The sequence below is a fragment of the Phyllostomus discolor genome, chromosome 9 (assembly GCF_004126475.2).
Source record: "Phyllostomus discolor isolate MPI-MPIP mPhyDis1 chromosome 9, mPhyDis1.pri.v3, whole genome shotgun sequence".
NCBI classification, from domain to species: Eukaryota; Metazoa; Chordata; class Mammalia; order Chiroptera; family Phyllostomidae; genus Phyllostomus; species Phyllostomus discolor.
Window position 1 is genome coordinate 95,628,904 of NC_040911.2, and position 26,602 is coordinate 95,655,505.

General features: G+C 49.5%; 1 protein-coding gene and 1 non-coding gene across 5 annotated transcripts in view; one reads left to right on the plus strand and one right to left on the minus strand.

The window, feature by feature from the left end:
- Positions 1–6,718: 6,718 nt before the first annotated feature.
- LOC114507133 lies at positions 6,719–6,820 on the minus strand. The gene has a single exon (XR_003685409.1). It is a non-coding gene; the product is annotated as a U6 spliceosomal RNA (small nuclear RNA).
- Positions 6,821–10,766: 3,946 nt separating this feature from the next.
- The window catches only part of EYA2 (EYA transcriptional coactivator and phosphatase 2), a 203,312-nt gene continuing 187,476 nt past the window's right edge, over positions 10,767–26,602 (plus strand). For 2 of the 4 annotated variants that reach the window (XM_028524136.2, XM_036009931.1), the window contains exon 1: positions 10,776–11,151. The gene's annotated coding sequence lies outside the window, so the exon portion shown is untranslated. Of the gene's footprint in view, positions 11,152–26,602 lie in introns of all 4 variants that reach the window. The other 2 variants (XM_036009933.1, XM_036009928.1) reach the window with 2 other exon arrangements.

Here is a 26,602-nt window from a genome sequence, read left to right on the forward strand (position 1 = left end):
TAAAAGCTACTTATGAGAAATATCTGTCTGTCACAGCAGCCAAACTGACAGCCTAAATAATCCAGTCTGAATTCTAAAAGGAAATTATCTGATAAAGGAAGAAATGACCTCAAATTGAGGAAATAAGAATCCTCATAAAAAGATTATTTTACTTTATATCTTCCCAGTAATTCTGAGAGAAGGGAAGTTAAAATATTGGTCTTTAGTGGCCATTCATGTTGTAAATTGTCAAAAATGCTTATTATAAGGCTATTTTATTTCCCCTGAGAATTTTCTGCAGTGCCGGACAGGGCAGGCCAAGGGAATCAACTCTGCTGAAGGAACCGGGGGAAATGCTGTCCAAACCAACTGGGGTTTTGGCAATGAATGCGCATTTGTTCACCCGTTTAGCATTTTGTTTGTATTCCGCTATTCTGAAAAATTAAGTGGTGCGGTCATTTAAATTTGTCCCTAAGCCCAGTGTAATGAGCGACCTTTCTTCTCCTTAGGTCACTGAAAAGAATTTTCTTGTGTTGGTGGCTCATTTCTCCGTGGCAGAGGCCCCGACACGGGGACAGGAGAGGCACTTAGGTGAAGAATGAACTCGAGATGAGAGGAGGACCCTGGGTCTCCAAGGCTCGTTCCGTTTTCCGTCCTCCACACTGCATGCTGTGAGTTTGGGCGGGATGTGTACCGAGCAGGCCATACACAAAGTCTAGGAAATAATCTGGAACCACAGAAATGACGGTTTCCCAAACCTAGTTTTCCTGCTTGTGTTTTTACATTTCCTTTTCAAATCCATTGTTCTACTTCTCAGGACAGAAGAACAAAAATCGGCCATTGTTTTTAAGGAAGTCATTGATTAGTATTTGGTCCCGTTTATAAGCTTAGCTAATTAAATGCCTTCAAACATTTGAAAAGGCATTTCTAAATTTAATATTCTGGATTTTCTTTGCAAGCACTCCAAATGTCCAGTGTTCCTACTTACTCAGCCCACTCTTGTGAATCTAATAAATCTCACTTGAACAGTATATCTTTTCTCTTCCGCTCTCCAATGATTGCATAGAAACTTAGTACGACTTGAAGTTTAAAATTGCATGTCTAAGCAATGATTCCATTTTAAACTATCCTCAACAGGTCTGACCAACATGTTATCTTAATAGCCCTAGACCTCTTAAACATCAGTCTCTTAAAATATGTACATTAACTAAATAGAAACGGATTCCTTCTTAACAAAAATATTACTATCAGGATTTTGGACCCTGTCACGTATTTCCACATTTATTTCTGAATTTTATCTCAGTTAAAATATGCTTACTGTTAAAATTTCTTTCCCATTCTTGATATTTCTATAATAAACTCTAAATATTCCTGGGGTTTAAATATGCTTACCTTCTCGGGAGATTATTATCTTCAGTCAGTTAGCTGAGGCCGCTTCCTGCTAGACTCTTAACTGGGGTCCATGGATAGAATTCAGTGTGTGTGTGTGGTGGGAGGGATCTGTAAATGTGGGTGGAAAAAAAGTGTATTTATCTTCACCAACTTCTAAGTGAAATTTAGCATTCCCTTCAAATATGAATGTGGCAACAAACCACAGTAACATTAGCAGGACCTGTGACTCTGTCGCCAATACAAATCACAGGTGTTTTTGTATTATCTTACGGTTATTACAAATATCCTTAAATATTTTTATACTCAGCATTGTTTCCAAATTATGGAAGCTATGAGGCCTGGTGCTAGATCTTCCTTATTTAATGCATTAATAAAGAAACTCATGACCATATCCCAATGTTTTCATATTTTTATTGAGGTTTAATTGAAACATAAAGTGAAAATAAAGTGTTAAATTATATCACACATATATATAGATGTATAGATATCATGAAACCATCACCACAATCAAGACAATGGACTTTACCACCCCCAACAGTTTCTTTCTGCCCCTGTATAATCCATCTTTCTACCATACCCATCTACAGCTGACCATTGTTTTGTTTTCTGTCACTATAAATTAGTTTGCATTTTTGAGAATTTTACATAAATGAAACCATGCATTGTGAGTCTATTTTGTGAGCAGGAGTGGGAATCTGGCCTTTTCACTCAGCCTAATGATTTTGACATTTATCCATGCTGTGTGTTTATCATACATTGCTTTTCTTCTTTTCATTGCTGAGTAGTAACTCAGTGTATGGACATACCACAAGTTGTTCATTCCTTTACCTGCTGGTGGACAATTACACTGTTTCCAGCTTTTAGCTGTTACAAATAAACTTGCTATTAACATTCATACACAAATCTTTGTGTGGACTTGCTTTCTTTTCAATTGGGTGTCAGATGGTGGGGGAATTTTTAACTTTTTAAGGAATTGCCAATTTTCCAAAGTGGTTATAGCATTTCACATTCCCACCAGCAACATAAGAGAGTCCAGTTGCTCCACATCCTTGACAACTCTAGCTATAGTCAGTCTTTTAATTTTAGCCAGTCTAATGGATGTGTAATAATATTTCACTATAGTTTAATTTGCATTTCCCTGATGACTGATGATGGCGAACATCTTTTATGTGCACACTTTTTGAAGTGTCTGTTCAAAATTTTTCCCCTTTAAAAAAAATCAAGTTATTTGTCATCTATTGAGTTGTGAGAGTTCTTCATATATTTGTTATATATTCTTTTTATGTTTTTTAAATGTCTGTCTGATACCTACACCATTTAAATACCTACACCATTTCTCCTGGTTTGTAGCTTGTCTTTTTGTTTTCTTAGTTTTGTCTTTTAAAGAACAAAAGTTTTAAATTTTGGTGAGGTCCAGCTTATCAATGTTTTCTTCCATGGTTTGGACTTTTTGTGGTATAAGAAACCTTAACCTACCCTGAGGTTGCCGTAATTTTCTCCCGTGTTGTTTTCTAGAAAGTTCATGATTTTAGGACTTACGTTCAGGGCTGTGATCCATTCTGGGTCGATTTTTGTGTGTGACATGAGGTAAGAATCTGTTCTTTCTTTTCTTGTTGACGAGCAGTGCTCCCAGCCCCAGGGGCGCATTGCATGCATTTTTGTGTAGGTCGAAGCATTGTTTTGAGATGATGCCCTTAGACTTCACCAGACGGCCCAGGGGATCCCTGGCACATGTTCTAGAGATTCCTGCAGAGTCAGAGATAAGCAACTGCAGAATCCAGGGAAAGTGATTTCAATATCCACATAGGAATTCATTCTATCATCCCATGGGTTTGGAGAGAACATTTCTCAGCATGATGAGGTTGCATAACAACCAGTGATTGGGTCCAGGGCACTGGAGGGTTGTCAGAGCTGTGGATAGGATGCCCTGAACCATAATGAGAACAGTTATGTCAATTCATCACTGCAGGAAGGGTGGCTCTCGGCCCCTGGTCTACTCCTGGAAGTTTGCAGCTACCTCCCATGTGATTACCTGACTACATTTGACACACACCTTTGGTTCTCGACACAGGTCTAAGTCACCCTGCTTAGGCAGCGTGGCTATCTGTCCCTGTTTGCCTGGGGCAGTCCTGGTTTTTACTTTACTACTAATAGTATCCCTTTTGCTCTCAAAGTGTTCCATGCTCAAAAGTTCTCTAGACCTTTGGTTCACGGAGAGCTCAGATCCGGGGCCCACCGGCAACTGCGACTGGATGGGGGAAGGGCTGAACAAAGGAGCGGTGGCACCTGCCCACAGTTCTGTCCCCAGGGAAGGCTGCCCTGACCCCTGTGCCTCCAGGCCTTGCCCTGCAGCTGGTCAGTTTAGTTCCTGGCCCGATGTCCCTGATGCTTTTCAAGCTGCTGCCCCAGCCCTGGAGCTTAAAGCACGCGAGCCTGTGGGCAAACCAGCCCATTGGTGGGCTTCTCGAGAGGAATGCCCGGGACTATAGCAGCCACCCACCTCCCTGGGGTGCAACCTTGGCTGGTTTTCACAGCCAGGTGTCATGGGGACTCCTCTTCCTGGCCCTGGTGACCTGTGCTGGGGAGCCCAGGGTGGGGCTGGGATCCTTTGCTCCTCACCGGGGCTTCCGAAGCCAAGATATCCCCTGCGTTTCTTCACCACCACCCGTGGGTGGGAGACCAACCCATTTCTCATCATCTCTGCCCTCCCACCCGGTCTCCAGGTGGCTTCCTTATGTCCTTACTTTCAGGAATTCTGTTCAGCTAAGCGTCAGGTGGGTCTCAAGGCAGTTGCTCTGTAATTTGGTTGTAATTTTGACATGGCCGTGGAAGGAGGCTGACACAGTGTTTGCCTACTCTGCCATCTTGACAGGAAGTCTCTAGACCTTTGAACTTGAGGGACTCCTATAGTCTCTCTGGGTACTCCCCACGTCTTCAGGACCACAGAGTCTTTTAGAATTTACAACAACATCTGGTTGGGTTCTGGAGACCTCCGAGGTGTCCCGGTCAACATTTCCAAGGTCATGCCCCTGACACATACTGAAGACCCGTTGGCTTTGTTCACCACCAAAGATGATATATTTAACTAAAGGCAAGGAAGAAAGGGAAGCCAAATGTATTTAAAAGCCATCCTATCTGCTTTCTCTCTATAGGATTAAAAAAATAAAGCAAAAAGTGGCAGGCCTTTGAAGGACATGCCAAAGAAGGGAGGGGCAGAAGTGCCTGGGGGTCTTATGGGAAAGCCAGCCCGGCCCCAGCGTGGCTGCGGGAATCTGCCTGGAGCGGTGCGCGCACTCTTCATACACACACACGTGGATTGGAAAGCTGCTCATAGCTGGAGGTCTTGCACGCACAGAGGCTGCTCCTTTGCTGGGTTTTACCAGCATCCTCCGGCCGAAGCTCCATTTCATCCTCCTCTCATTTGGCGCCTTCTGTTGCCTCCTAACAAGTCCCTGAAGGGAAGGATGGACGTTGGCCACCTGGGTTAGCCTCCCTTCCTCATCTTTGAATCCTCGAGGTTTTCACCGAAGAACAAAGAGAAAGAGAGAGTGTAAGAGAAAAGGAGAAGACAACCTTGAACTTATCTTGAGCACTTTGTGGTCCCTCAGAAGAACGGGCTTCTCAGTCCCTTTTATTCCTGTGTATTTATTTCGGGGGGAGGGGGGTGGTGCAGTAAGGGGGATGGGAAAGGGCAGCACGACTGTGGTCAGTCTGGGCAGCAACAAAAGCCGTCCCATTTCATTCGTACTTCGTCTTCATGCATCCACCCACCACTGATCAAGTTCCTCCCTGTGTGCCAGGCGCACTGTTCCAGGTGCTGAGGACATAGCCATGAGCAAAGACAGTCGAGTCCCTGCTCACGCGGAGCTGCTGTTCTGGTGGGGGAGACGGACCGTGAACCCTGAAACAGGCACATACGTGATGTGGTGTTGTGTGGGCTGAGGACACTGGTTTGGACAGAGGAGTCAGGGGAGGGCCTGTCTGGGGTGGGAGCGTGTGAGCAGGGCCTGAATGCTGCGCAGGTGAAAACCACGGGGCTGTGTCCGGAGGGGCCGTGCGGGCTGAGGGCAGCGTGTTTGGGTGTCTCGAAGCTCCCTCCCCCTGCAGACATCAGCATCTTCCACTGAACACTGGTGATCCTGAAGTTCTGATGCTCTGCCTAAAAGTATACCCAAGAGCTGGTGTCTTGTGATGTTAAAGGGAAAAAAATCTTTGTGTATGACATGGCCACCCAAGCCCCAAAGTAGTTTTCTCTAATGGAACGAGGAGCTCAAAATGCTGACCAAGTGTCGAAGTAGCTTGTTAGGACCCAGAGTACTTACAGCCTGGCTTCACGACCACCAGACAGGCAGGGGAGTTTTCAACAAACAGTCGATGAGTGTGTGACAACGAGGCCACACCCACGGCACGTCCCCTTCTTTGCCTGGTGGACTTTCCCAAATGTGGTTCGAGTGTTCTCTCCACAATAGTAGAAAAGTTACTTTTACTGTGTGCTATTTTGATAGAAATGTTACATCGAGTTTTGGGGATACAAATATATGTTTTGCTTTATAAATACTTGTCTGTAGGTTATGAGAAATGCACCTTCTATGAAGCTTGGATATCAAAAACAAAGAGTTGGTCTATTGGGAACCTGTTTACTGGGGGTATGTTGGAGTATGCCTGCATTTGTGTTTTAGGGATAAGGTGTATGTGAGAGAGATATGTTTCTTATCTATATACAAATATATAATAAAATAAAAATTGGGGGTGGGTAATGGAGGTTTTTTTGAAGATTTTATTGATTTAGAGAGAGGGGAAGGGAAGGAGAAAGAGAGGGAGAGAAACATCAATGTGTGGTTGCCTCTCACATGCCCCCTCCTGGGGACTTAGCCTGTAGCCCAGGCATATGCCCTGACTGGGAATCGAACCAGCGACCTTTTGGTTCACAGACCTGTGCTCAATCCACTGAGCCACAGCAGCCAGCGGAGGGTCATGGAGTATTTTATACTTCATGTGTTTGCACAGGCCCCCTGCCCCACCTGCACAGACACAGCATGTGACCCTTTTATAAGGACCCCTGGGAAAACTTCACTCCTGGCCAATATCAGGAAAAGCGCCGATTTGTTCAAGTACCTCTGTCTGTTCCTGCCTTATGGACACTGAGCGTCGTGGACAGAGCAAAGTGCTTCGAAATCCATGGCTTTCAGTCTTGGCTCTGCAGAGTTTTCGGGGTTCCTTCCAGACCCTTACAAGCACCCGCAGGAGAAAGGTGTGAAGCATGAAGGTAGGGCTGGGAACCTTCACCACCGTTTTCTATACTGAGTTTCTTCACCTGCTTGACCTTTTTGCCCTTCAACTCCCCCATGAAAATATGGAATATTTCACTAACTTGTGTGTCATCCTTGTGTGGTGGCCATCCTGATCCTCCTTGTTTTATTTCAGTTTTAGTATGTGATGGGGACCCCCCAAAATGGAATTTATTTATAAAAATTGTGTATTTATTCCTACATGTTTAAAGTTCACTGCCCTTCCAAATATCCTCCATTTGATGCAATATGCCTATCGAGATGTTTATTACACGGCTCACAACGGTCTGTGAACTCATCGATTTTGATGCCTTTTAGTGCTTCTGACATTTTTGTTTGTGGGTTTCACCTCTTCCCCGTCGGCAAAACATTTCCTTTTGAGGACTTTTTTCATCCAGGGAAACAAACAAACAAAAAAGTCGTTTCAGGTGAGATGTGGTGAATAAGGAGGGCGGGGCACAGGGGTCATGCTGGTGTTGGCCCAACACTGCCAACAGTCAGCGTGGTGAGGGCAGGTGCGCTCATAAATCACCTGTCGTGAAAGGGGAGAAACACATTGGAAGAGTCTTCAGAAGGAATCCACTAAAGCTGAATGCAGCCTCTCACGACAGCACCAGCCGGTGCACTGATACAGATGGGTTCCTAGAACACTCACCTAGTGGGGAAAGCCTGTAGTACAAAGGACCCGCCCTCTAGAAGATAATTCCATTGTGTGTGTGTGTGTGTGTCCTCTGGTATATGCCATTGAAACGGGCACAACGTGCTTACTTTTGACTAAAAGAAAGTTGGAAAGGCACTAATGTAATCGATCACATTTTCTTCTTTGCATTGGCTGCCAGGAAGCTCAGCACCTACGTCTCAGTCCCCCCAGCCCACATTTTATGCGCAAACCTCACCCTTGACTTTCATCCTTTCCTCCCCATGTTTCCCCTCCACTGTTTTTTCTTGTGCTCTTTTTTCTGCTGCCATATATATGTTTTTGCATGCCACCTCAAATCCTTTTTGGAAAGGGCCAAGGTTTAAATAAACACATTTTGTTTAATGGAGTACTTTTTCCATAGAGGAGGTCTTTGCACGTGGGAAAGGAATGTGTAGAGAAATAAGGCATAATTTTGGCATGGAGAGTGCATGTGTGCTTGTAGGATACGCACATGCACGTTGGATACGTTGTGAAGTTAGCCGTTTTCAAGGTCACGCTGCTCTTCTCGCTTCAGAGGGTATTGACGTGAAAGACGCTGGAGGGGGAAGTGTTGTCTTTCAGGGTAGGTGTGCCTGTGGTCTACACTCCCAAGAATCTGTTTCATGGTTTAGCATGTTCAAATGTTGTCTGGGATCGTTCTAAAAGGAGCCCAAATACTTCACAAGAAAAAAGTCAAGGGAAAGAAAGGGACGAAAAGGGGGCAATCTTACACAGGACGGTGGTTGGGGTTGAGGGTCTTCACTAAGAATCGGGAGCCTTTGGTCCCATCTCAGCTTCTGCCTCATCTGCTGGGAATCTGGGGTCAAGTCCTTATTCTCCCAAAGACCGGGCTTCTCGCCCTCTCTCTGCCGCACACTGGAATCACCAGGAGAGCTTAAAAAAAAAAAATACTGATGCCTCCGTCCCTCCCCCCAGAGTCTGGGTTAATTGGTCTGGGGTGGGGCCCCAGCGCGGGGATTTTTAAAAGCTCCCCTGGAGACACTAATGTGCAGCCAAGCTTGGGAACCACTGCCCTAAGAGAAGGAAAAATAAAATTAATAAGCACCTGCCTCCTGTGGAGCTCCCAGGGGTGTGGCTGCGATGTATGAGATAATGGGGCAGATTCTGGTGAAGGAGTGAAAACGGTGGGAAGGAAACGGACGAACCCTTTGCCTCCCGCCGATGATCCCTGGTGAATACGTGTTCTTCGGTGTTCTCCCCATGGTCTGCAGGAAGAAGTGCATTTCACATCTTCATCCAGTATACACGCGCGTGCACGCACACACACACTTATATTCATTGCATGCAATTCATTTGCTTTTTTTTTTTTTTTTTTTGCTATTCTAGTGCCTTTCATGCTGTTCCTTCAAGGAAAACAGATTCTGCCTACTAACGCTGTTTAAACAACGGCATGCCGAGGCTCATGGGCCAAGACACATTAAACACCCATGGAGAGCAGTCAGGTGCCGTCCTGATAATGCCTGGAAGCTTCTTGCAAAGGTGTGACAGGCAACGCCGTTGTATGCGGAGTCATAATACGTGAGCAATTGCTAGTGCCGGCGACGGTCAGAGGAGAAGGTGTTTTACGAACGGGATCTCAGGGGCTTGTCACGATGATAACACAAGATGTTATTATCTTCATTTATTATCTTTTATCTTCATTTTCAGAGAAGAGAAAATCAAGGCCACGTGCCTAGGTCCGTTCTGCACCTGGCAAGCAGAAGAGGCACCTGCAGCCTGAAGTGGCAGGCCTCTCACCCGCCTCCAGCTCATGGAGAATGCCCGTGCTCACGGAACTCGCCAGGCGCTTGTCTGAAGTTCCGGGAGCAGACGGGGTTGGCACCAGCTACGACCGGAGGTGGACCTGGGTGTAGTGGGGCCTGCTGCCTACGCTACTTGGGGGTCTTATTTAAGAAAAAGAATACAAAATTAGGAGTCCAAAATTAAGGTACAAAAGTACATTTTTCTTCCAATTGAGAAAAAATCACAACAAATTCAGATTTTTAAGAAGCTGAAAGTCCCTCACCAAGAACCATCACCAAGTCCCCGGTGAACTTGCCCTTGGCTGAATCCCCGAAATGCCAGTGGCCACTCCACCCCAACCTACTCAAGGTCAAGTGCTACAGTGGGGAATCTAAATGGAAAGAGGCGGTGGTTTCTGCTGCTTGCTGTTAAATGTCAAAAGCAAATGGTTTTTGTTGGTTTTACAGGAACCAGTGACCATGCGGACACGTTTCTAGGCCTCTGTCTAGGCCTTAGCAAGGGGCCCAGGGGTTTACGCCTCATCAGCTTCCCGGGAACCCCACTACTGGACTTCAGGGCTCTATATCATTACCTCAAAATCAAGGGCTTTGGAGTCAGCTGGACCTGAATTTCAGCGCTGGCTCAGCCACTTTCTGGCGTCTTTGAACTTAGACTCGATCATTTGTGAAAGGGGCATGCTCACAGCTTCTACATTTCCGTGTCTTTGAGAGATTAAAGACAATAAGGAAGGGTGGGGCTTAGAGTGGCCAGATTTAGCAAAGAAAAATAAAAAATAAGGCACCCCATTAAATTTCACTTCAGAGAACCAGTGACTACTTTTTAAGGGTAAGTAGGTACCACCTATTGCAGTGGACACACTGATGTTGAAATTCACTCTTTGTTTCTGTGAAATCCAGATTTATCCGGGCACCCTGCATGTGACTGAGCTTCACAAATGGCAGTGGTTGGTACAGTCTGGGGACTGAAGCACCCTAGGTGCCCCACAGTAGGATTCACAGACGTTAGAAGGCAGGTGAGAGGGAGAAAACGGCTACCCAGACTCTGTTGAAGCCCGTTTATTGTGCTCAGGATGGAGAGAGGTGGCCATGAGAGGGTGGGGAAGTGGGGTGCCTTCGTTTCAGGGTGTGTGCAGGGAGGGGGTCACACCACTGACTCTGGGTAAGCCAATTAAGTTTTGGGGACCTCAGTGGTTCTATCTGTAGAATGGCTGAAAGGGGACCCCTGAACCCTCCTCCCACAGAGGCCACCAGCAACGGCCCTTTCTTCCAACGCAGGTGTCATATCCTCACAGAGGTCTTCCAAGATCATTGTCCCTCCCCTTGCCACAGCACATAATCTGCCCCCCCCCCCCGTAGTAATGATAACTTCTGAAGTTGTCTCGATTGTTTAGTTGGTTGTTTGCTTATGGTCTGTGTTCCCATGTGGACGTAAGTTCCCGGAGCGGAGAAAACCAGTCCGTCTCCGTCTAGCTAAACCTCCCAGGTGCTGTACCTGGCACCGTAGACGATACACGTTGAATGAAGGGGCGGATGAATGAATGAATTCAGTGTAATTGCCGTCCCTGCCAAGCAGTCTTTCCTTTCTCAGAGGCCGTGCCTGGGTTCAGAAGGGGGAGGTGTGGGGTGTCGGTGGGTGGGGAGGAGGCTGGGCCCTCGCCTCCTCCAGGACCGGCAGGAGCGAGCGTGCTGGGCTGGGCTGCAGGCGCTGAGAGCAGCGCGGCGGCAGCTGCAGGGCCAGAGCCCCGAGCCCCGCGTCCCGGCGCCGGAGGTGTGCACCCGCCGAGCCCACCGCCGCGCCTCGGCGCCCCCAGGCGCCCACGCATCGGCGCGGGGACCCGGGCGGGGGCAGAGGGAGGGCCCGGCCCTAGGAGGGGAAGGGGCCGGTCCTCCCCGCGCAGGCAGCGGCCGCTGCAGCCCAGGAGGCGGAGGCGGAGGCAGCGGCGGCAGCAGAGGCGGCAACTTGCCCGCCGCAGTCGCCCCACCGCTTCGGACCCGCGTGCGCAGGTCCGCCAGCCGCCACCGCGCCGGGGCGCCCTCTCCACTGCGCGCGGTGAGTACATTCCGCGGCGCCCACCCCCAGGCCGCCCGCCGGGATTTGCCGGGCCGGGGTGGAAGTGGAACCCCTCGCCTGGCGCCTCTTTGCGGCACTTGCCAGGCCCGGGCCTCCGCAGCTGTCGGGGCGCTTGGGGACGCGCGGGCCGGATCCGGGCGCCCCGGGCTCTCCGGGCTCCTCCGGCATACGGGCAGCGGGGACAACAAGCAGATCCTCTCTCGAGAAAACCCGTCCCAGGCTCCGGGGCGGATTTTCCCGGGGCCTCAGTTTCCCCGTACGCCCGTGGGGCAACGACCCTGAAGTTTGCACTCCCGAGCGCGGGACAAGTGCATGGCGCGCAAGTGGGATAGATGCTTCTGGGCTATGCGTTTGGTTAGTTTTATGGCTCGGGTGGTTCGCGGTCAGGGGCGCTCCCGCGATCGGACCGAAGAAGCACCGGGAGCCGCAACCCAACGCACGCCCTTGGGCGCTATTGATCGGGTAACCGAGGCGCAATCGCTGGGATCCCAGGGATGGGGCTGGAACCTCTCGCCGAGCCTTGTCCCTGAGGCTACGTTTCTTTTGTAAAGCCCGTCTGCGCTCGGCCTGCGCTGGTCCGGCTCTCGGGGCTTCGTGCCGGAGCGGGCTTCCTGGCGCTTGCCGAAGTTGGAGCCGAAACTTAAAAAACTTCACATCCACAGGATGCTTAGAAGGAGGAGAGAATTGTGTCGTAATGGAGGGAGTCGAGAATGGCATTGTGTTTTGGTCATGAGGTCCGGAGGTGAAAGGGCCGTGCTGGCCCTCGCTCCTAAGTATATTTCCTGCCCCCAAATACATAGCTTTTCAGCTCGGGGAATGCTAGGAAAGCTGGGCTGGTAAAAGCACTCGCATCACAAAACCCTCAGTGCGCATTTCTCAGCTGTCGAAAGCGAGGCGCCTTGGCGGCGTGAGGTCCCTGTCACCCCCCAGCGAAGCCCCGGCTACGAGGGACCAGCGTGCGCGCGGCTGCGTTCGAAATGATGATTTCTTTTTAAAAAGCAACACTGATGTCGCATTTTTGTGGATACTATTTTCTCTTCTTCCCCCTTTCCCCGAAATGCTACGTAATCTTTAGTTAGCTTTTTTAAATATAACGTCGAAGTCTAAATCACTCCTGGTGGAGGTGCCGTTTCGTGACGAGGGGCAGCGAAACAGCGAGCATCAGAATGGGGAGCCGATGGCCCGAGCGCAGGGGAAGGGGGATGATTTACAAACACCGAGTAAGAATCTGAGTGCTGAATTATGTCTGAGTTAGGGAGCTCCCCTCCAAAGGAAATTATGACCGGCGGACAGTTGTTGTATTTCAAACCAAATGTATTCATTTCATGAGCCTTTTCTGGCTTGAGTGAAATTTTCGGCTACCAGCCTGAGTCCTGAGCTAGCAGCCCTGTAACCTATCCCTGGCCCATTTGGGGGAAGGGAGAGGGGCACCTCCTTTTAAAAGGAATCTTGATGAAAAAAATCTTTCAGGCAACTTTACCCATTCTCCCCTCACCCCCACCCCACTTTTCTCTCTCCATCACTTTAAACCTCTTAAATTTTATACTTCCTTGCATTTAGACATCCTCAGATTAAGGAGACTTAACAAAACTTTTACATAACAAGTGAGGATGGTTTGCATCTTGCTTTGGACTATTCATAGTATCATGTTTATATTTGAAATCTTCCTGCCTTTTGGAGGAAACTCCACATTTTGCGATTTTGACCAATGCAGGCTAGATTTCAAAGGGCCTGGACCTTTTAATGAGTTCATTTGTCCCATACATAGTTAATAGCTACTCTAGTCTTCTGTTGCAACTTAAGCTTTACGGTATTATTATTCTATCTTAAAGGAGTGAGCAATTTTCCCTCCATCTTGAAATAGCTCACCTAGTGTAGTAGCTGCGTATGTGAGAATACTCTGTAGCCACATAAATCTCTTTCCTAAATATTAAATAACTGAAGGGAGTGAAGTAAAATAAATAAAATGAAGATGTTCTCCCAGTACTTGGGGGTTTGTAGAAAACAGATTGCTTTAATCACTTACGCTTTCTAATCTTTTCATGCCTTTTGTTGTGTATTAAGCACATCATAAAGAGATATGATTTGTTGACTTGTTATAGAATTACCACTTGGCAAAAAACGCCCAAGACACACTGTTTCAAATCGGGGGTATTGCTTCTGCTTTAAATTGCATGCAAGAGATCGCAAGCGTGTTCTAGACTGGCAAATTGATAAAACGCTAGCTGCTGTGTGGGGAATGAAAAAAGTCCTCGGCACAAATGCCCTGTGGTGCAGCTAAGGACACTTGGTGTGGGTTGGAGCGAGCCCTTGAGATCCCTGCAGCTCGGGGGGGAAAAAGGGCACCCAGTCCAGGCACGTCCACTTTCAGCTGCTTTTGCTTCCCCCCCCATGACAAGATGACTCCTTTCCCACAAAGGAGAAACCGTTTCCTTATTTTTTCAGCTACTTTTCCAAAGATAACTTGTGTCCGGGGCAGGAGAGCCGAGCTATGCAGAAATGCAACCGTAAGCAGCTCAGAACGAGGGCTCCTCCTCGCTCCTTCCACCAGATGTTTTTTAGGTGTCCTCAGCTGGAATGCCCAGTTTGAGACTAATTAGGCCAGCAATAAACTCCTTGTATAATAAAATCGCAGACCGTTATGGTGCGTAAGTGGGCTTCCCGGCCACTCATGACAGATGCCTCTCCCGGCACAGAGAGAGCCTGGGGCTGTCAGGAGCAAATGAAGAGGGTGGGGATATCCTGTTTCGGTATCTGCTTGTCCCTAAGTATCCACGCACACCCTGAGCAGAGCATTATCTCCTAGAAGGGCATGGGTGGGAGCTACAACCGGGGTAAGGTTTGGTCTAGGCTGGGTAGGCCTCGTTAATGTAAAAAGTCTCGGGGGACAAGTAAAAGGCTAAGTATTAGGCGGTGGCCCCCGGTCAGAGGTGCTTGTGATGTATGTTTGAGTGTTGAGTGTGTTGTGTGTGTAGGCCGGGCGGGAAGATACGAATTCCTTGGAAGATTTTATATAAAGGTGGCATGCGCCTAATCACGTAGTTCTTATCTGCGGCGTCTGCGGACGTGAAGTGGCTGGTTATTCAGTTACCTCCGAGGGTTGAACCGCCTGCCTGTGCCAAGTCTGGTTTTGTTAGTGGAAGGAAACTTTTCTCCTAGCTAGCTGCTCCGTAAAAGGCGTTGGTGGACGAGACTCAAAAGGAATCTCTTTCCAGAGAATGAACCCCAGAGCTGAGAAAACACAGGCTGTTGACAGAAAACACACACACACACACACACTCACTCACACACACTGCCCTGCTCCCCACCTTCCTCCCTGATCCCCATCCCCCCCAATCATAACAGCTTCCTGAAGAGCCCACCTCCCTCCCCCCGCCCCGCCCCCCACCCATCGTTTGTGGCAGTTCAAACAGACCCAAACACACAAAACAGAAAGAAGATTCTGGTAGGGAAACAATTAGCGGAGAATTCCAGACCATGCTTCATTTCGCTGTTTGAAGATCTTAACCTGGCCTAATGGTGTTTGACTAACACCTCCCCTAATCCTGGCACAACTCCCCTCAATCAGGCAGCGAATACTTGGAGTGACTGGCCCGGGCCCACTTCTCCCCTTGGGAAGGAATCACAAGGGCAGGGACTTGTTCTGTATCACGTGCGATTTCCAATCAGTTTCAGCGTAAGAAAGGACCTGTCTTTCCGGAGAAAGAGGGTGAAAACAGCCACAGGTTTTCAAATTTACTTTTGCTGCCTTTTCCTCCCCCCCTTGGCCATTCCTCTCCATTTGCGAATTATATGCTTGCGCTAATGACAATGACAGAAGTCACTGCCAGGTACTGAGCCTTCGTTCGTATGCCAGGCCTGAAGTCAACTCTCAGACATGTGTGTTTAGGATGGGTTCTCACAAACAACCCTTTGAGTTGGGCATTTATTATTATTATGGTTATTCCAACTCTGTTAACGAGAGAACGGAGTCTGAAGCCAGATGCCTCGTGAGAGGCAACGGACGAAGCGAAACCAGAACGCAGGCCCTCCGACGTGCGCCTGCCCCCGCGCTGTGCACGCTTGGCCCCGAGAACAGTTCTGCCCTCCTTCCCCTGCACGGACATGCTGACTCTGGATGCTGTTAAGTGCATGGAACACAACTACCTTCTGACTCTGCCCCAAAGTTCCTTGTTGTTGTTTTAAACAGGGAAAAAAACATTTTAAGTATTTAGAAAATACAGCTATAAGCCTTTGTGAGTTGCAAGACTTAGCAGGCTGTGTATGATTCCATAAAGGAAAATGACTGTTTGTGTACAAGGGCTAATTTGATTTGTTCCTTCGATAGATAGCACAGCACCACGCATCTCAGTTCCTTGAGGGAGTCAATAAATGTACCGGCAGTGGGGAGGCCCTAAAATGTTACGGGAGGCAGTCTAAGTCAAGTTTACCGGAAGGTGCTGGGTCGCTATGGGTGGGTCGCTGTTTGAGAGTCAGATTATAAACATTTGGAGAGCGAAGAATAATTTGGAACAGGTGGTCCCAAGAGTCAGGTAACTGCAATCATTTCTCTTTGCCCCTCGGAAGGTTCAGGGAGGCCATCGGGTGCCCGGATCTGGGACAGGCGGGCTGAGGGTCAGGGGGCGCTGCTCGGGGCCCCCACGGGGGGACGCCGCCTGGCAGGATGGATGAGGGGGCCTGTGCACACAGCCCCGGGTCTGCAGCAGGGGCTTTGTCATTGCTGTCATCGCCCTACTGATGCTACCAGTTAGGGCGCAGATGTGTCTGCTCACGCTGCTCTGAGAAGCCTGCCCCTGTTTCAGAACCACGCGGAAATCTGCAGCAGGAACTTAGACGAACAGCCAGCCAGAGACAGCCAGCCAGGGAGACGGGTTTCTTCTTACCGAGTTTCAGGATGTGCCGGCGGCTGTGCTGCCTGGGCCTGATCACACTAACGTAGACATTATTTTTTGAACGAACAAAGTATTTAAAAGAGGCTGGCGATTATGTCCAGTAGCAATAGTGTTGCTAGCAGGACCCCGTGTGAGATTTCAATGACAAAGGAGGTCCCCCCCCCCACCTTCTATTTTCTTTCGGAGCATGCAGTCAAGTTAGATTTTAAAAGTCTGTGCATCCCCAGATGGAGCATATCGGTGCATAGCCACTCGCAGACATGCCAAGGGGAGCTGTCAGCTCTCTGTGGATGTAACTAAAGAAAATGTAACTGTGATGAAATCGACAGCGCTCTCCTGGAAGATTGAGGCAGTGGAGGGCCCGACTACTGTGTGTGAACCGAACCCAGCGACTCACTTTTGTCTCGCATCAGCTGGGTCCATCAGTTCCCCTTTCTGCTCTAGTCATCTCCCAACAACCGACTCTCCTAACCGAAACACACAGTGTGTTCGCCAAGAGACGGTTTAATTTCGTAAAGAAAAATCATGCCCGAGACAGCCGCGTCTGTTTCAACCATTATTGTTTCTGAAGCATGCATACTTTGGGTTTCATGGTAAGATGTGAGTTTGCCAAGAAAGAAAATTACAGCAAGAAACTATGCTGAAAACATATACACTTCTGTTTAAGAAATGGGAAAAACACGGAAAATTCCACACGGTAATTGCTTTAGCGTGAGTTTAAAATGTCATTGTTTGACTTATGTCAAAAAGTCCCTCTTAGCTAATTCTCACATATGCTGTTACCAGATAGCTCACCTTCATACTTGAGGCGAATGTGGGTCTTCGCTTTGATGATCTTCGAGGCTTTAAGAGCTATCCTGAGCGCCCCCCCCCCCATGCCGGGGAAAACATTCCAAATTTTTAGATTGTGCAGACCATTTTTTAAGGGTACTTACATATCGATTTTATTTTCTTGACCCAAAATAAGAAAACACGGGGAATTCTCAAAAGCTTTTTACAGGCTGCTATTATGAGGAGAGAAGCCAAACCAACATGTATTAGGTCATGAGCTCGAAGTGCATAAATAAGCCCTATGAAGGTCACCAAAACAGGGGGAAAATCACCAGTTCTCCGTACCTCGGCCAAGTCTGAATTCCTGCCTGATGGATGTGTTCAGCTAAAGGGGACGCAGCAAGGGGGTTCTGAGCCCATGGTTGCACGGGCTCCGCTTGCTTTGTATTCTGAGGACGACCGAAGGCGTCCTTGAGTGAAAGCGAGGTGGGAGAGAGCTGGAATTTCCATCTCTTCGAGCACCCCTCTCACTCACTGTTCAGGAGGAGAAGTAGGTTCGGGGCCGCCTCTTACTCCCAAGTGGATGTTTCCATCCCTGGTGTGTGGACACACAGAAACCAGAGGTCGGAAATGTCTCGTGTTCCTCTGGTCAGTTTCCTCGCCTCCCAGCCCCTTCCTGTAGTAACTTTGTGGCAAAGGTATGTTTCCAAAACAATTTTTTTAATTCCTGAACACATGTATGTGTTTTTAGCATCTGGAGTATGACGCATAAGTACAAACCTTTCGGTCTTCATTGATCGGCAGCTCCCAGAAAACCAGAGAGGCAGAGGGAGAGTCTACTGTGTCCCCGAGTTTGGGGCCCATGCAGGTGCTGATGGAAAGTCCACGTAGGGAGGAAACATTTTTTTAGGAGGAACAGAAAAGGGCGCCCGTGTAGAGATGCTTGTTTTCTTTTGTGGGTGTGTGTTGTTTGCACATATAGGGACTTTGGTTTCAGGGTGTTCTAGAAGCATTTGTTTCTCCAGCAAAGGTCTGCATGTCCTTGATTGGGAAGGGGGCGGTGGGGAGGAGCACAGAGGCCGGGTTCCTGCACCCCTGGCCTTTTGTGTGACTGGTGCAGTAGCAGGAAGCGGTGACTCGCCGCTGGGGTGGTGTCATGTGGCATTACCAGTTGGGACTTGCCCCTTGTGTTGTAAACAGAGTTTTAGTCCCATCGAGCCGTGAACAAGAATGGGGCCGGGAAGATTATTCACCTCCGGCCTGCCATGGGCCTGAGCCGTCCTCTGGCTAAAGATCCCATGCTCTCTGGAGACGCTCATGTTGGGTGTGGAGGGGTGGGGGGCGGGGGAGGAGAAGGAATGTCGTCAGCTCAGCAAATGTCTGAAACATTCCGAATGTCTTCAGCGTGGCCCTGGCACGGACAAGAAAGACAAAGTGATAAAAGGACACAGAAGCAGGCTTTTTGGCGGGGCGTGGGGCGGCAGAGATTGAGGGGCTCGAACGAAAGTGGAGACGCTTCTGACATCTTGGAACCCCTGGAATGCCTCGCTGGAGTGTCTTTGGGAAGCCGATTTTGGAAATGTCTTTTCCTTCAGCTTTGCTGGTGTGTGTGTGTGTGTGTGTGTGTGCGCACGCACACACGCACACACAAGTGCACGCACACGCTTATTTTTAGTGAATTAGTTTTTCTGTTTGTCTTTAAGAGAACACAAGGCTTCTTGGGAAATAAAAAGTAGTCCACATTTATGGGACACTTATTATGTGCCGGGCATGGAGCTAAGCAAACACTTATATTTCTGTCTCCAAATAGCCTTCGTTGGGACGTGCCATTGTTCATATTTCTGTTTTACGGATGCAAAACTTGAATCTCAGGAAGGTGAAGTGACTCGTCCAAAGTTGCATGGCTGGTGTCACAGCCGGGATTGGGTGTAGTTTGGGTTCCCAGGCACCAGAATACCCAGCCTGTGCCTGTGCCTAAGGGGTTAGGAGAGCTGCCTGTCTTCTCCATAGCTGCCTTGGAGAGCTGATTTTTGCCTTGGGGATATGAACCGATGATCAGGTACCAAAGTAGGGCTCAGAAGCTCTGGCTGGCATAGCTCAGTGGATTGAGCTCAGGCTGCAAACCAAAGTGTCGCAGGTTCGATTCCCAGTCAGGGTACATGCCTGGGTTGCAGGCCATGACCCCCAGCAACCGCACATTGATGTTTCTCTCTGTCTCTCTCTTTCTCCCTCCCTCCCTCTCTAGAAAATAAATAAATAAAATCTTTTTTAAAAAGTAGGGCTCAGAAATGAGACATGCGCTGATTATCACAGACTCTCCAGCCCGGCCTTGTGGGAATTAAGGGAAGTTTGGCGTTGGCATCTCTGGAAGTGTCGGCTGCATCGCTGCAGTTAGCTGATCTAAGCGGTTGTCCCTGGCTGCTTTGGTGCTAAAACAGAAGAGTTGAGTAGTGAAGGCGATAACGGAGATCCTTGACCTGCAACACCTGAACTATTTTCTGCCTGGTCCTTTGCAGAATACATTTGCTGACTCCTGAGCTATTGCAATATGACAAGACAAATTTTGTTGACAAGGAAGAACATGCTCTTGGGACATTTTGTACACTGTTTCACTGATTTATTATTAACCAGAGGCCTCCTACCAGCCTGATGCAGTGCATATGATAGGAGAGAATTACAAATGTATTCCTTCTTTCACTCCTTTTTCCCACCAGTGTTTATTGAGCTGTGTTCTAGGCACCGGGCTAATTACTGGGCATCCAGAGGCGAGAAGAAACCCAATCTGGCACCTCTGAGAGCAGGACCCCAGAGAGATTTTAGCAATATCTCACTGCCTCTTCTCTCCCTTTGAGAATCCAGAGGGCAGTGATGACTTCTGGAGCTTCCCAACGTTCAAGCGGCAGGAGGCAGGGAAAGACCCTGCCCTGCCGGCCCTCACCTGGGGAAGCCAGGCCTGGGTCAGTAAGAGCAGAACACCAGCTTCCGTGCCTAGAACTGTGCCCGGCAACGCCACGGCCCCCTCCCCGCCTCACGCAGAGGACAGCCTGCTGCTTTCCTTCAGAGGTGGTGGGGAGCCCTGAGCAGCGTGGATTGCTTGGTTGAGGGTCATCTGGCAAAGGGAGAGGTTGCTGGTTCGATTCCTGGTCAGGGCACATGACTGGGGTGTGGGCCCAGCCCCCCACTGGGGTGCGTGGGAGAGGCAACTGATGGGTGTTCCTCTCACACATCGATGTTTCTCTCCCTCTCTTTCTCCCTCCCTTCCCCTCTCTCTAGAAATACATAAATATATATATTTTTTAATTTTTAGAAGAGGTGGTGGGGACCAGGTAGGTGTGGAGGGGGACGAGACTGCCCAAGCTGAGGCGCTGACTCTGACTCAGAGGCTGGGGGTGGCGAGTGTGAAGCCAGGGGCCGGGCTGCTTGGGCTCACTTCCCTGCTCAGCACTAACCAGCTGCTGAACGTAAGGCAAGTTGCCAGGCTTTTCTGTGCCTCGGTTTCCTCATCTGTAAAACAGGGCGGATAATAATATGCCTTCCTCAAAGACTTACTGTGGAGAGTGAGTTAATCAAGTGTTTGGAATAGTATGTGGCAAACAGTACAAATTATGTGGCTGTCAGTTGCTTTATTATTATTATTATTATTATTATTATTATTATTTGCAGGCTGCGTGACCCTAGGCAAATGGCTCAGGCTCTTTGGATCTCAACTTCCCCTTTATAAAGTTGGGATTGTATGATAATAACAATAGTAACTGTTTCCAAGGGCCTTTGTGAGAATTTAAATGAGGTGATACATGGGAACCCCCTCACCTCGCTGCAGGGCCTGCCTGCACTCAGTAAGGTAGCCACTGTGCTCAGTCAGCTGCGACCACGCTTGAGGTTACAGGGAATTGCATCCTGGGCCAGCAGTGTGCCTTTGAGCTATTGGCCAGTCAAGTCCTGTTTCAATATCAAGAGCCTGTAGGGCTGTGGTTCATAGCACAGACTTTGAACCTGGATCTCACCGCTCACAAACTGTGCCACCTCCGTGGGCTAGGGGCCGACTCTCCCCTTCCCAGGCACCGGAGGCAACAAGGTCTCTGTTGTGGGTGGTGTGACGGTTAAAACAGGGTGCACATGTAAAGTACATAGCAGGGTGTTTGGCACATAGTAAGCACTCAATAAATGGTAGCTTGTATTATTATCACCCCCACTCCTTGCTGCACCCCCACCCCCAAGAAAGTACTGAACATCAGTAAATTTTAATTTGAAAAATAAAAGAACACATTTTAAAACTGCCAAACAGATTTAAAAATAATATTCATTAAACAAAATTAAAATATTCTATTAAAGCCAGACTTTGGGCTCAGACCAAATTTTTATAACCCAAGCTTAAAGGCCAAGGAGTCCCCCAGCCACAATGGGGACATTGTGATTGAACTTGAGACTTCAACACGGCTATTGAGCGGCCTTTGAAATGCACGTTTCCCCATTAAAATAAAAGGGAAGTCCTGGGAAGAAAAAAATGAGGTTCTTGCTCACCCCAACGAACTTTAATGAACTGAAAAAGAAAAACAAAAGTTTTCTCATTTCTCTCCTGCTACCTTATCCTGCCAAGGACGCGTGGCCCCCACCTAACCCCAGCCTGGAGTGGCACACGCTCGGGATGTTCCAGATCTGATATGCCCCACAAGCTGACCTGGGACCTAGAGATGGTGGAGCACATGGCTGAGCACTGCGACTCGGGAGCCCAGCTGCCCGAGTTCAAATCCTGGCACTGACAGGCCTAGCTGTGCCTCAGTCCCCCTCTCCCCAGAACAGAGAGGAAAGGTTGCACAGGACTGTGGTGAGAGCGTGTAAGAGAAGGCTGTCCCTATGGGTGTTTCCACTTTGTGTTATCATTGAATGAGTGACACTCCCCCAGACTTCTGGGACTTTGAAGAATCGAGGGATACCGGCCTGCCTCTCTCTGAGAGGTTTGAGTCAAAATACTCTCAATACGCAAGGAGGAGAATTGGAGAGGGAAGAAGTGGACGTGACAGCCTTTCATGGGCATTACTAGGAGTCAGACACAAAGCTCATTTACTCCTTTCAGCCTCAGCAATGACAAAGACCCCACGACAGACGTGTGTCCCCTCAACAAATAGGGAAACCGAGGCTGGGGCGGGTCCAATAGCTGCTGCCCAGGGCTATGCCACCCCAGGTCTGTCTGACCCGAAGCACAGGCCCATCCCCCACACAACCTGCAGCCCTTCCAGAACAAGCACACAGACCATCGCAGAGACGTCTTCCCGGCCCGAGGTTATCCATGGGGGAGGTTCTTCATGGCTGGTGCTGACGTTTGTGGGGCGTCCTCCACCCTCAGCGAGGCTGAGTCTTTGTGGTCTCTCCCCTGCCTTCGCGTTGAGAATGCACGGGCTCTTTGTGGAACAGCAAGTGGGAAAGGTAACGGCAGGGGCTGGTGACGTCCTTCTCTAGGTGACAGCCTCCTAAAGAACCTCTGCGGCCTCTTGCCAACCAAGGGCGTGTGCCCTCCTCCTCCTCAGAGCAGGCTAGGCCCTTGGCTCTCGTGGGGGGCCGTGCAGCGGGGTTGTCGGAGGTTGGGAAGCTGTTGGGGAAGGTGTAGGGTGGACTCCACACTGCGTCCCCCACCTGCTGTGGGACGATGGCAGGTCACCTCGGTCCTCTGAGCTCCGAACGCATCACCAGTTCACGGGGCGAATGCTGTGCCTGTGGGATTTGTGACACGGCGTAAACACACTGCGCGTGGGAACGCAGTCTGCACGTCCTGAGAGTGGCGTCCTTAGGCTGTTCGTGGAATTGAACCCCCCCCAACCCCCCCCCACCACCACCCCAGAGGACTCCATGCTTACTGCTGGGAAATACTCCTGACTGTCCTTCGGGTAGCTGCAGCCTCGGGATCTGGAACATTCTGGAAGATTCCGTTAGTCTCTGAAGGGCAGTCTTCCTTTCAGTGGGGTGCGCACCCTTTCCACACCGACTTTTCCTTTCTCTAGCGGTTTGTCTGTATTTTACCGTGCATTTGGAGAAGGTAGGACCAGCGTGGCGAACCACTGGTTTCACACGTTTGCACTGCTTAAGACAAAAAGGGTTTAAAATCAGGCCCGTCAGGTAACGGCCAGCCCAAGTGGCGCCCAGGTGTGGCAGAACTCCTGAGCGAGGGCTGAGCAACGCAAATCTGAAATGGGGACTGTCCCCCAGGATCTGTTCATGTCAATGAAATCCTTTACTTCTGACCCTGCGATTGGCTACAATGAATGAATGCCCCGAATAACCACCCTTCTACTAACCAGAAATGTATTTCTGTACTCTGTCCTCGGGGGAATAGAGTGAAATAGAGGGTGTTTCTCCAGGGTGTCGGTAAAGTGGCGTCAGGGCACACTGGTGTCTCACACATTTAGCCTGTGTCTCGTGTCTTTGCAAGAAGAATGACGAGCCTTTGGATGATTACACAGTGGATAAAAATAACCTCTGAGTGCTTACTCCATGCTGGGATCTGTTCTGAACGAGTGCAGGCACCAGCTCACTGATTCTCCACAGCAATTCTACGAAGGGAGTGCGATCAGTATTTCCATTTGAGACCAGGAAAGTAAGGCACAGAGAGGTTAAGTGCCTTACTCAAGGTCACACAGCGAGTCGGCAGCAGAGCCAGGCTTTGCCTCCAGGAGTATGTATGGTTCCAGAGGTTGTCTTCATACCTCCTGCACTCCCTGCCTCTTTAACCACCGTAGAAAGAATTAAATCACCTTCTGTTTCCTCATGTACGAAGCGAAGCCACATCCAAGAGCTAGCAGCGAGCACCTGACACACAGCGAGTGATGGCTAAATGCCGTTGCCTCCCTGTCGAGGAAAACGTCGCCGTAGAAATCCTGTACTTCCTGCAGGGCACCGGCGCACTCCGCTAGGGTCTGGGGTGGGAGAGAAGGGAAGCGTGCCTGGGACGTGAGGCTCGGGCTGGAAAACAGCTCAGATTTTTCCAGATGGCTTAAGAACCAGCCAGAGACACTGGCTTTTCGCGTCCCCATGTGTGACGTTGCCAGGACGAGTCCTCAGACCACAGCCTGGAAGTCCCAGCCGTCTGGGAGTGGAGTCTGTGCGCAGTCACGTGGCCAGCCCGGGACAAAGAGACCTCCACCCTGGCCCAAGAAGAGCTGGGTCTCTGGGTCGCATGGGTCGGAGGTGGAGAAGAGCATTCACCAAAACCCTTGTACCGCAGTGCTGCCCCAGGCTCCAATTTCGGGATTCTCGTTCTTCTTCTCTTTCCCTTTTTTCTATTGTAGGGAATGTCTTTTTCTCTAGAAGGGTCTGCCTGGTTTTCGGCGACTAGGTGGGCAGACTTCCTGAGTTTGCCTCCTTTCACCTCCCTCCTCTTCCTCACCCCCGTTTCCCCCTGAATATGGAAAAGTGAACTTCATTCATTCATTCATTCAAAAATGTGTACCATACGCGCTACTCTGGATCTGAAGAATACAGCAGTGAACAGACACAACCTGAATCCACTCCCTTGAGGAGCCGCAGTTAAGTGGGAAAAGACCAAATGTCAACATGCGAATACGTGAAGGGCACAGAGAGTCCAGCAGCGATAAGCTTGTGTGGAAAACTCAAGAGACGGTAGATAGAAAGCACCCGGGGTAGAGGGCCCCAGTGAGCACAGCTCTGGAGCAGCGAGGGTGCCGATATCCAGGGAAGAACCTTCTAGAGAAAAGAAAGGGCAAGTTCAGAAGCCCTGCGAGGGAAGCAGCCAGAGGCTGGTGGGGCTGGGGGAGGTCACGTGATCGTGACCGAGTGGGCAAGGGGAGGTGAGGGCCTGGTGGAGGGGCCTGATCCGGCAGGGCCTTGCGTGAATCCAGCAGCCATTCTGTGTCAGTCAGAGATGTCTGAGGTCACAATTATTATACTTTCGGAATGATTCAAAAAAAAAAAGATACATAGGGCCTAAATATGAAATCCGTAATTGCAAACCCCGATACCCAAAGTGGCCAGACAGGTAACAGGTTAATGAAGGGGGAGGGGTGGGTGGGGGGAGAAGGTAGGCTCTGTATTGCCATGTATTCTGATTTCCCAAACGACAGCGAGATCTGGATTTTTATGAGCATTGTCCTCATTTTCAGATCACCGCGAGGGACCACCAAAAGGCACGTATGGGCGCATAGCCTATGACCAGTCTTCCAAACGTGGCCACGGACCCTAGGAATCTCATTTCCGTGAAAAGGCATCGAGGCTTCTCCCCTTCTCTCTTTCCTTTTCTTTCCACCGGTTCCTGACCAGAAGGATGCCAAGAGATGCTAAAAAATTGTTTCCAGGAAAAAGTAGGACTTGCATCTCAGGGGGATAGGGGCTGAGGCTTCTTCCAAGGAGCAATCAGTTTGCTTCATTTTTCTGCCTTTCTCAAGAGTTTTTTTCCCGATCGTCCCTCATCACGGGTAATGGCAATGTGGTCCAAATCCACCTCCTTCGGGTTTTCATTAGTTTCATGATGATTATTATTTTGTCATCTGGGGTTGATTTAGGACTGGTGAAATGTTTGCAGGTTTCATAAATGGTTGTCAGCCACTGTTTAGAATGGCAAAGAACTTCTCGTGTTGTTCACATCGCAAGGACCAGGGTGATCGTTTCCAATGGCTACAGACGTGGAAGTGGAAAAAAGGGGGGGCCTTGAAGGATTCCACACAGGGGATTGGAAAGTTCAGTCATTAGGCAGGGGTTACAGGGGGTGGGGAGGGGCCGGAAGTGAGCTCAGCTCTCAGAGCTCTAAAGAACCGAGATATCCAGGCCGACGACACTGAACTCATAGTCTGCCTTCCCCACTCCAAGGCTGGATGTCAGCAAAAACCGGGCCAAGGGGCCACAGAGCCCCTGAGATTGTTCTGCTTGTAAATAACAGGAAGCTTACGTCCGAGATGGTTTACGTGAAAGAAAATTTATTGACATGGGTCAATGAAAAGTTCTGGAGAGTCTGCTTTCAGGTACGGCTGGTTCAAGAGCTCCGATGTAGGGGATAGGCCCTTCTCTTAATTAATCCTTATCCGTAGGATTCTGTGCTTGGTTGTGTGCCGCCCCTAGGTGCCATCTTCTAGGAATTAGGGATGGGGTAGGAAAGAGGTAGATTTCCAAACTGCAGTCAGCAACAATCGCTGGGAGCAGGGGGTACGCTGGTTCCTTTTGGACCCCTACACTACCTTCCAAGGCACCTCTAGACAGACCCTCTCCACGCCTCTCCTGGGCTGCAGTGCCGCTGGTGAAATCTGTCATTTTCCCACGTGCCGTGCTGTACTCTGATGTACCATCTCCCCTTCTCCTCCAACACGCCTGTAAGACCGGCTGCTGTTCCGCCTCCCACCTGCTCTTTCCCACAGGCCTCGAGGATTATCTTTCATTTCAAACAAGGGTGCTCGGGGAGGGTCCTCTCTTTCACGGCGACACCTTACGCGAAATCCACACTCGATCTTGGGGACACACCAGCCAAGCGTGGGAGATGCCCTGGACATCGGAGGAACCATTGGAAACGCTTCGGTATCGCCTGCAGTGGAAGACATGACCCTAGCTGTGCTGGCCTCACGTCCCTGGGCCTCTGGTGGTCAGCCCACGCTTCCTTTCCTCCTCCGAGCTTTGCCCTCCATTCTCGCTTCCACCAGGCTTCTCCACCAGGCTTCTCCGGGTTCCAGCTAGTGACACGGCAGTCATGTCTGATGCAACACAGAGGTTGCGCGCCAGCAGCCAAGATGCATTTTGTTTGGTCTGCAGAACATTTAAAACAGAAGATAGAG